The sequence below is a fragment of the Myotis lucifugus genome, unplaced genomic scaffold (genome assembly GCF_000147115.1).
Source record: "Myotis lucifugus unplaced genomic scaffold, Myoluc2.0 scaffold_101, whole genome shotgun sequence".
NCBI classification, from domain to species: Eukaryota; Metazoa; Chordata; class Mammalia; order Chiroptera; family Vespertilionidae; genus Myotis; species Myotis lucifugus.
In genome coordinates, this window is record NW_005871149.1 from 2,715,647 (window position 1) to 2,726,047 (window position 10,401).

The window sequence follows — 10,401 nt, forward strand, 5'->3', positions numbered from 1 at the left end:
AAAGAAAAGAAATCACTACGCGGTAATATTATTTCATAAACCAGATAAGGACAGACTAAAAGACACACTTATCTCCTGCCAGAGACAACTTCTTTGGCCTGCTCACATCCTCATCTAAGTTCTGTGCTTAGCTGTGTATGAGGTTCCCGTTAAGAGCCAGCGATGTCACATATGCCAGCTGACAATGTAGCTGAAGACAAAATTGGCCCCATAATGTGTTTTTGTGCGACTGGTCTCCGGCTGATAAGGTGCAGCCGCCGACAGGAGCCACTGGTCACGCATCACCGTCCTGCGTGCTTTTCCCGTCTTCTCGTCTCCCAAGCAACAGTGTCGGCTGATGTTCTCTCAGCCGGTGTCACGGGGGCCAGAACCCTGCGGGTATGGCATCCTCCGCGGGGGGTGCCCCAGGGACAGGATTGCAAATCAGTTAGACATATTTCATAGTCACAATTAAGTTACCTGATTTCCCACATGCCTTCTGTCCGCGAAGAACGATGCATTTATCTTCCTGGTGATTTGGCAGAAATTGGGCCGACTGGAGTCGAAGGCTGTTTTCTGGCTCTAAAGAATTCATCTGTCTTAGCAACTGAAAGCGCTTTCTCTTCGAGCCCAGGGCAGAAGGGCCTGCTCTTTCCTGCCCTCTATTACCCAGGAGTGGTGTGGGTTTTGGCGCTTTTGGGCAAACTCCTTACTGTGGGGGAGGTGCGTCTAAATTAGTAATTATCTTTCTAACGCTGCTGGGAGGCCTCGGGGAAGGCTGGGTGGGTGGGGGGATAAAGCTGTGGGAAAACATGATTAAAAATATATATCAATCTGTCTTTGTATTATTGTCATATTGAAATGTTCAGCTTGAAATCCATTACGTTGTTCCCCTGAGGGATATCTTTGGGTGGCAACAGAAGCATTCATCTTGCACTTCACACTCTGTCTCTGAGATGTTATAGGCCTGGGACCTAATGCAAATGATAAATATGCGAAAATGGGGGGAACTTACATAAGTGGTTGCAGGCTATGACCAAGACTGCATTTGGGCAGCAAAAAATGATGTTAAAATTTACCAGGGAGCTGGCTCCTTTGGTCAACACAGGAAGCAAACATTCATTGAACATTCTATGAACATCTCTGGAGACCTGCTGAGGAGAAAGGCGCTGCGCTAGGTATGGAGGTGGGTCGGAATGCAGGCACGCCCCTGCTCCTGCCACCTAATGGGAAGGTGATAAACCCAATGTATTTTGGAGTTTCCTAAACATGTTCCTTGAATGAACCAAGAGATCATTTACCAGGTGAATTGAGAAAACCTGATAAACAGACAAACAAAACAGACTCATAGACACAGTGAACAGAGTGATTGACAGAGTGGGGTGGCTCGGGGCTGGGCATAAAGGCGAAAGGATTGAGAAGTACAGATTGAGTGTGACAGTCAGTACTATTATAACAACCATGGACAGTGCCAGGTGGGGGCTGGAAATGTCAGGAGATCACTTCAGGAGATCACTGTGTAAAGTATGTGACTGTCTAACTGCTAGGTGGCCCACCTGAAACTAGTCCTATATAATAAAAGCATAGTATGCAAATTGTCCCCTGGACTGGAGTTCTTCTGGGAGTTCGACCAGGGGGCGGGCCGGCCAGGGGGAGGGAGGGAGTACCCAGCCAGCAGCCAGCGGCCGCTAGGGACCCTTCCAGTGCACAAATTTCATGCACTGGGCCTCTAGTACAGAATAATTAGGAATGTCTCCTGTAATTGGGGGGAAAAAACAATAAAAAAAAAAGAGGAAAACCTGGCCACATCTTCTTGGTCTTGCCATTGGTGTTCTGTTATCATGTTTATTTTCTTAGAAAAATGAACTCAGAAGATGCCGTCTTTTCTGAATTATCCTGGTACAATGTATTTTAGGTGGAATAGCGTTAAGATTTGTTTTTACCTCCAAAGTCGGCCTGAATTCAGTAACACCGACGACAGAGGAGGCTGCCGTGTTCGCATCATCCCCAGCTTGGCCTCTGACTCAGGCGCGTAGCATCGCAACAAGCGAGAGCTGCTTGCTTATTCATTTCTCAGTATCCGGGGTGGATAATGCAGCCGGACCATGCACGGAACACTGAAGAACTCCGATGCACTTAAAACACTCTCAGATTACACGTTGGAATACAAGCATCTGGAATTTTCCCTTTGATTGGCAACTTTGATTATATTCTGCGTGCCGAGGTGGGCCCAGGGCCCTTGCACTCAGAATGAGGAGTAATTGAGTTTCAGCCCATTTGTCTAAAAATCACCCTTGCTGTGGGTGTCAGGAGTACTTAGCAATGCATTTATCTCCCCAAGCGATGCACCCAGTGTTTTCTGGGCGAAGGGGGCACTTACATCCATTAATAATATGTATTACCACAGCACATTCCGTTCCTGCCTCTCTCGGATGTTGACATTTGGGGACTGGCTCTCTCCTCCCAGGCGGAGCTGTTTTAGCCTCCTGAGTGCGGGAAGGGATGTCCCCTGGGCCTGTCTCCCTGTGAGGATCTGGCCTGAAAGGGCGTGCCCGAAGCATGTAGCGAGGAAGGGGGATCGGCCACATCCATCGTGTGAAGATCTACGTCCAGCCGTGTCCACACTGGAGTGGGTAGGGCAGAGGAGATTCAGACCTCTTGATGTGAGCTAGGCATGAGGCCATGGTTTCGGGGGGTAGCCTTTGGAGAGCAGGATGCAGGCAGCAGTTGGTGACACAGGTAGTGGGGCCAGTCTCCCCAAAGGGAGCCTGGTAGGAACTGGTAGGGAGTCCAGTTTTTTTTTAATGAATTTTTAAAAATATTTTTATTGATTTTTTTAGAGAGGAAGGAAGAGAGGGAGAGAGAGAGAGAAACATCGATGTGAGAGGAAAACATTGATTGGCTGCCTCCTGCACGCCCCCTACCGGGGATCGAGCCTGCAACTCAGGCATGTGCCCTGTGCATAGAATGATGCCCAACCAACTGAGCCAAACTGGCCAGGGTGAGGTAGTCCAGTTTGTTTGTTTGTTTTTTATAAATTTTATTGATTTTTCACAGAGAGGAAGGGAGAGGGATAGAGTTAGAAACATCAATCAGCTGCCTCCTGCACACCTCCTACTGGGGATGTGCCCGCAACCAAGGTACATGCCCTTGACCGGAATCGAACCTGGGACCTTTCAGTCCACAGGCCGATGCTCTATCCACCGAGCCAAACCGGTTAGGGCAGAGGTAGTCCAGTTTTAACAAGAGGAAAATGAGGTAGAACTCAACTCATAAGAACTGGGTGAGTAGGACAGGGGTGGGCAGACACCTTTGGGCTCCCATCAGCTCTCAGTATTAGGGTTTATGACCCATTCTAGGTCCCAGTAAGACGGTGTTGTTGAGGTTGCTGCAATTGGACTGCGCTCAACGATCACGTCGCATTGATCTTGTCCAGTGTAGACAGACTCATCAAGGCAATGGTTGAAGCAGGGGTTGGCATGCTCTCCCCAGCAGGGGGCGCCAGTGGCATCCCCAAAAGGGCAGAATCTCAAGCTCTGTCTCAGACCTCATCCTGCCCCAGGGTTTAGGGACCAAAGGAGACGAATTTTAGGTAAGAAATTCTGCTTTATGATTTGACTGACAAGTCAGGAAGCTGCAAAAAGTTTGTAGGAGCAGAAAGGCTGAAAGGAAAGGGGAGGGAAGCAAAGTCAGCTAATGCCAAAGAGTCCAGCAGGTGTTGTAGGTACAGGCAGGACGAAGGGCGGGTCCAAAGAGGTCAGGCAAGGCCGGGGGTCTCAGACACGAATAAGAGCCAGGGCGCATGGCCCGTTCACCTTTGATTCCCAGTGTATAACAAGTATGAATATGGTGGGAAGGAAAGAAAGGGGGAACAAAGGAAAAGAGGTCACTAAATAAATGAGAATATTAGAAAAAGAAGAAGAAAAAATCAGGATACAAGTTAATTGAATTTGGCTGGAAATTAGTAACATTCAATTCTTTTCTGATTCCATCACCCACTAAATGCTGGACTTTGGATAGAAGTGACTTATATCTTGAAATCATAGTCACTCCATCTGTAAGATGAATGTGTTAGCCTAGATCACCTTTTTTTTTTTAAGTTGACTTTAACAAATATTTTTGAGTGCCTACTAACTGCGAAATGCTGAGTTTTGAGAAGACTTGGATGATAGTATTAATGCCAGAGTTCTGATGCTAAAGGATGCCCTTTGTTCTCTGGCCAGTTTTGTAAGTGTGGGTGTTCTTGGACCACAAGTTAATTGAAGCCAGAGTGAGAGGCCTGTTCTTCTTTGAGATACAACAGATAAAGGGCTCGCCTTGCATGTGGCCTTTCTCAATCAGAAGCCTGAGAGTCCTGGTGCACCTCGCCCGCTCCCTCCCTTATGCATGTATGTTGTGTGGAGAGACAGAGAGAGAGAGAGAGAGAGAGAGAGAGAGAGAGAGAGAGAGAGAGAGAGAGAGAAACATTGATGTGAGAGAGAAACATCGATTGATTGCCTCTCGTATGCATCCCAACTGGCGACCAAACCTGCAGCCTACGTGTGTGCCCTAACCAGGAATCGAACCTGCAATCTTTCAGTGCCCAGGACAACACTCCCACCAACTGAGCCACACTGGCCAGGACTATCCCTTTTAGTTCTTGCAATTCATGTCACTGTGGCTCACCCATCACCTCGCAACCAAGTATTTCCCAGACGGAACACGAGGAAACAAATAAAAGGAATTGTCTCTATATTTTCGAACGGTCCTGGTCATTTGGAGGAAAACCGTGGTGAACGTGTTGGTTGTACGGCCCCTCTGGCTAGAAGAAAGTTGGTGTGTGTGGTGGCATTCTCAAGCCATTCAATTGTAAATGCTAAGGCTCCCATCTGCAAACAAGTAATTGCCGCATACCAGGGAGCTTTACTCATCACTAATTGCACATCTCCCCTGAAATTAGAGGTGTGATGGTGCTTGACTTTTCAATAAATTAACCAGAACCAGAGAAGGCCGCGCGGTGTTTGTGTCTGTTTGCGATCTCCTACGCACAGCGGCTCACGAAGGAGCATGGGGCTTATTTAGATGCGTGACCTCACATAATGCTTTTAACTCCTTGGTTAGCATCCTTGCGGCAGAATCCCAGTCTTCTCGGGATAGATCCCCCCACTCCCTCGCTCCCCCGCCCCCCGAAAATCCCCTGCCACGTGAGAACATAGATTTAGACTCCTGGGTCATGCTGAGGGACATGACAACCCCAGAGAGCCACCGTGACCTGGTCCGGACCTGTACCTGCATCTACTTCTGGAATAACTTCCTCCCTGTATGTAGCACCTTCCTTCTTAAAAAATGCCACCAGTTCAGGAGAGCCCGTTATAATACCTCCATCCCGGGCTGTTTTCATTGAATACTATTCACGCGTCATAACCGTTCTCTTCTCTTATACTATTTGAAGAGCATTTATCAGTCCAGTAGTGGGACCGGAAGTACCAGGATGGAAGAGACGAGCCCTCTGGCCCTCACAGGGGTGGTCTCAGGCAGGGCGTGAGCCGTGACTTCTCAGTCTGGGCCCTGTGCTGCCATTTCCTAGCTCGGTGCCCGTCCTCGCATGAGGGACCCTCCCACCCTGCACTGTCTCTCCACGTGTGAACTAGCATGGCAGCAACACCGCCTACTACAGGGCGGCGGAGGTCATGGCATGGCAGGTGCTTAGCACAGTCCATGCTCAGCACGCGTGTCGTTGCTCAGGATGTTAGCTGTTAGCGTCATGGAGCTCGCCTGCTGGGGAGAGAGATGGTCTCATGTTCACTAGGTATATAGTTCAGTAACGCCCTCCATGGGGCTCGGAACGAAATGCCCTGGAGCCCTGATGAGGAGGAGAATGGGGGTTCATCTAGAATCAGTTGCATGACGCTTTCTTTGAAGTGGTCCTCATGGCTGATAGGGAGGGGGTCTCGGACCAGGTGGCCTCTGAGCTGGGCCTTGAAGGTGAAATCACGGGGGAGCGAGGGCATGAGCAGCTGGCATGAGCCCAGCGGGGTGGTTGAGGCGGCTGGCAGGTCCGGGGTCCAGCGCATGGTGTGGAAAGAACCCAGAGATGCCGCCAGAGGCCAGGTCAGCGCCAGGTTCCTCCACCAGGGCGGCGCCAGAGAGCGAGGTGGTCAGATCTACAGTTCACACACACAACTCGGCTGTGTCCTGGAGGGTGAACCACACCAGAGAGCCCGCAAGCAGGGGGCCTGTTATGAAACGATCCTGGCGACCTGAACTGGGGCAGTGGCAGCGAGAACGGAGCGGCGAGGACAGAGTTGAGAGGGACTTGCAAGGACCAGAAGGCATAGTGACCGTGGTCATGGGGGCAAGGAGGGGGGGTGAGGGCAGAGAAACCCTTCAGGGATGACTTCGCATTCTAGTGTGAAGTAAGAAGCACAGGAAGAGAAGCGCGTTTGGAGAGAAAGATAATGGTTCGGTGCTATAAATATTACGTCTGCAGGAAGAATATCCAAGTGGGCAGTTTAGAATAGAATTCTGGGTAGACCCGTCCAGGGTGGTGGGGAGAAGGGACACTAGAGAAAGAGGAGGAAACGACACTTTGGAAAACAAGCCTTGCACATGTGCACGGCCCAGCTGGTTCTATGAAACAGAACCAGACGGGACAGGTCCCCCTCCAGAACCACTTCCACACCAGTAAACTCCTTCACTCGCTGCACTTAAGACGCCTGTGCGTTCGTCCGCACCTGTCCTCCCCTCCACTCAACACGCGCTGGTTAAGTGAGCGTCTACGCTGTGCCGGCGCTGTTCTTAGATTCTGGTCACACAGAAGTGCAAAAGTCAAAACCCTGCCACTGGGGAGTTTATGTTTTAGCACAGGAGACAGTCGATAAGCAAGTAACTGAATAATCTAAAATAGAATTTTATGTAAACAGCATCAGGAAAAATAAAGCAGGTAGGAGGTGAGAAAGTAACCAAGGAGGGAGAGGAGGGGGAACTCTTAGAAATCAGGTGGTCAGGGAAGTCATCGCTGATGAAGTGGCGTTTCAATCGGAGACCTAAGGTGGTGGAGAAAACGACGTGAAAATCTGGAGGAAGCGTGTTTCAGACAGAGGGAAGAGCAAGGACGGCGACCCTGGGGTCTGTGCCTAGAACAGGCCAAATGTCACAGGGTATCTTGTGACATTTCTGGCGCTTCTGTCTTGTGTTATTAACTACTTCTGCTGCAAAGATTTTCATGGATTTATAGCCTATCTTCCCAACTCCATGTAAGCCTACTAAGGGCAAGGTCCATGTTCACATTTCATACTCCCATGGTGCCTAGCACAATGCCTTGCACATAGTAGGTGTTCTTTCTCCATTCCTTTGTCTGTAATTATAGTTAGTGGTGATCTCTAGGCCTTTTTGTCCCCCTCTCCAACGCTTCCGGGCTAATCCCAGAGGCTGTTAACCATCCAACAAACCATTGGTGAGCAATGTCTAATACCGTTTAACCAGTAAGAAACTCAAGCCAGCCCTGACCAGTTTGGCTCAGTGGATAGAGCGTCGGCCTGCGGACCGAAAGGTCCCAGGTTTGATTCCAGTCAAGGGCATGTGCCTTGGTTGCGGGCACATCCCCAGTAGGAGGTGTACAGGAGGCAGCTGATCGATGTTTCTCTCTCATCGATGTTTCTAACTCTCTATCCCTCTCCCTTCCTCTCTGTAAAAAAATCAATCAATAAAAAAAAAAAAAAGAAACTCAAGCCATGTCCAGAGCGACGTAGGAAGCCCAGACGCCAAGATGTACCCTTACCGTCTGCAAACCTGGTGATTTCACGGGGGCTCTAGTATTGAAGATTGGAGTGTGAGGAAGTCCTGCACATGCTCAGAGAAGCTGCTGGCTTTGCCGCAGCTCTGTGCTTGCACATTACAATAATATTATTATTACCCCACCGGGGTGTCATGGGGATTAATGAGACATTTTCCAATCACTTTGAGCTACTCCGCTGGGGGTACCAAATAAGTGGCATGTGTTTCCCCTGAAGTGCCATGTCTGCCATTGATGTGTTGTGATGGGTTTTGCTGTCCAACAGGGCTGGGGTTCGCCCACCAACTCATTTCCTAGAAACAACAGACTAGCCGTCCGAAGGCGGTGGCTTTCCGTTGAAATAAATATGAAGCGAAGCAAACCAGTCAGCAATCAGAAGCAACCAGGCTGCCGTTAGAAATCTAGTGTTTGTTAAGCACTCGCAGCGGCAACATAGAAAACATAGAAGCCTCCCAGTGCGACACAGTACAGCGAACACCGGGCTCGGCAGTGGCCAAGATTTCAGGCCCCCGCCCTGCCAGGAGCTCCCTGGGAAATTGCTAAACTTCTCTGGTATAAAGGAAATTGCTAAACTTCTCGGGTATAAAGTAAGGGCTGTTCTATGAAGCTCAGAAGCTCAGAATCGGTCTTCCCGGTCAGGCAGCTACAGGGGAGGAGTGGAAACAGTCCTTTCTGAAGGAGAGCGACTGCACAGCAGGGAGAAGCTTGTGACCATCCATCACAGGACCGGCTCTGTTCTGGTCTTCCTTGCGGTTGATTAATATTAATTTCGGTACTAATTCCTGCAAATGGAGAAATAAATCACTTTCTAAGTCGGGCAGAGAGGTGCATGAAACATTGGGTCTTTAAAAATAGGGTCTTTGCCTTTCTAAGAGCCATCCTTGCCGTGAGCTCTCGGTCTGATTCTTAGATTTAAATATATGAATGATTGATCATCCTGCTCCCCGATCCCCAGCTCTAAAGCAGGGTGTTGTTTAGGGAGAGGGTTTTACATGGGGGTCTGCTTTGACCATCTGACAATATATGCTCCAGCCCGCAGGGCCTGGCCCTGACCTGGGGGTGAAGGACAGAGAAGGACATGGGTGCTTGCTGCACCCAGAAGAGGCAGAGGAAACCCCATGGAATTACCCGGTAATGTACCCGACGGTGAGCCCAGGGTCCCCTCCCTCCTCCTCCCAGGAATCCAGGGGTCCTGGGCTCAGAGAGAAGAAATGCTGGCCCTCCAGAGTGGATAGAAATGCAAAGGCTCACTTGTTGAGGAACTCAATTCAACAGACGTATAGGAGTTCCTACTAGGCGTCCGCCAGGCACTTTGGTGGCTGCTGGGAATGCAAATTGGGTAAGACCTAGTCTCTGCCCTCCATGACCACAGATCACCTTTACTCCAAACTTCCCAGCGAAGGCCTGATGGGTGCGGGAGTTGTCTAGACAACAGCTCCTCTTTTGTAAATGATTGGAATGGTATAGCAGAAAACACGTTTTTAAGCCTGGGGTTGACTCTGAATTGGATTTCCTTAAATGCCTGGAAACAGAAATTGTGTTCAAAGTGACCACAGCAATTTGGAAAACTAGTTTCGGTTCAAAGGAGATAAATATAAGTGACTATCTCCAGGCCAAAATCAAGCAACAGAGATACAAGGTTTGGACTGATGTCCTCCCAGTGTAACAGCTAAAGCGTGGCGAACCCCCTCCCCCAAGGCCAGCCGGGAAGCGTTATGTAGAGGGTTTATGTACAGCTCTCCGTCCCTCCCAACACAGACTCAAGATGACATGTGAATTTCCTTGGTCACTTCCCTCTCATTTCCCCACTGACAGGAAAGCTCACAGTCCTGTAAAGGCCCGGCTGCCCTCTCCAAGCCCGACCAGAAACAGGGTCCTGATTCTTCCCAGCGACTGGAATGGATCTAAGCTATGGAAGTTAGTGTGAACTATCGTCTTCAAAGCCAAGTCCCGAATGCCATTAATGACCCATTATCTTCAGACTCCCGGGTGCGAAACTCACCAGCACCCATGACTCCCTTCAGCTTCTCATCCAAACAGGAGCTGCGTTAGAGCCTCCGGGCCTGGAGGTCTTCCACCTCGGGGCGCCCACCCTGCCTGCCACCCGTCCCTGGACCAGGCTCCGGATCCAGGGCGCAATCCCACCCTCGCTCCTGGCCTGCCTCCGCCAGCCAGCTGACCCCAGGGCACCCTGCCTCCGCCAGCCAGCTGACCTCAGGGCTCCGCACAGCCCGCCTCCCCCGGGCTGGCCGAGGTGGAGACGCGGGGAGGGGAGGCCCGCAGCTCGCGGGGCTGCGGCGTGGGTCCAGGGCGGTGGAGCAGCCCTGAAACTGGGACGCGGCCTCGCGGGCCGGGGGCGCGCACACCGACACGCAGCGGGCTGGAGAGGTGCAGGGGGCACCCAGGCGCGAAAGGAGGGCGCCCTGGTGCCTTGAGGGGCCCCGACGGCAGCAGGGAGGTTCCGGGACGGTCGCTCTCCGCTCGAGTGTTCTAGACCACTTGTTCCGGCGGAAGTTGCGCGATCGTGTGTTGACCTGGTGTGGAGGGTGTCCCGAGGGGGCAGGGAAGCGCCTCTGCCCGGAGAGTCAGTATGGGAAGGGGGCCGAGCTTGGTTCCTAAAACTCGTCCCCGCACTGCGGCTACGTTCT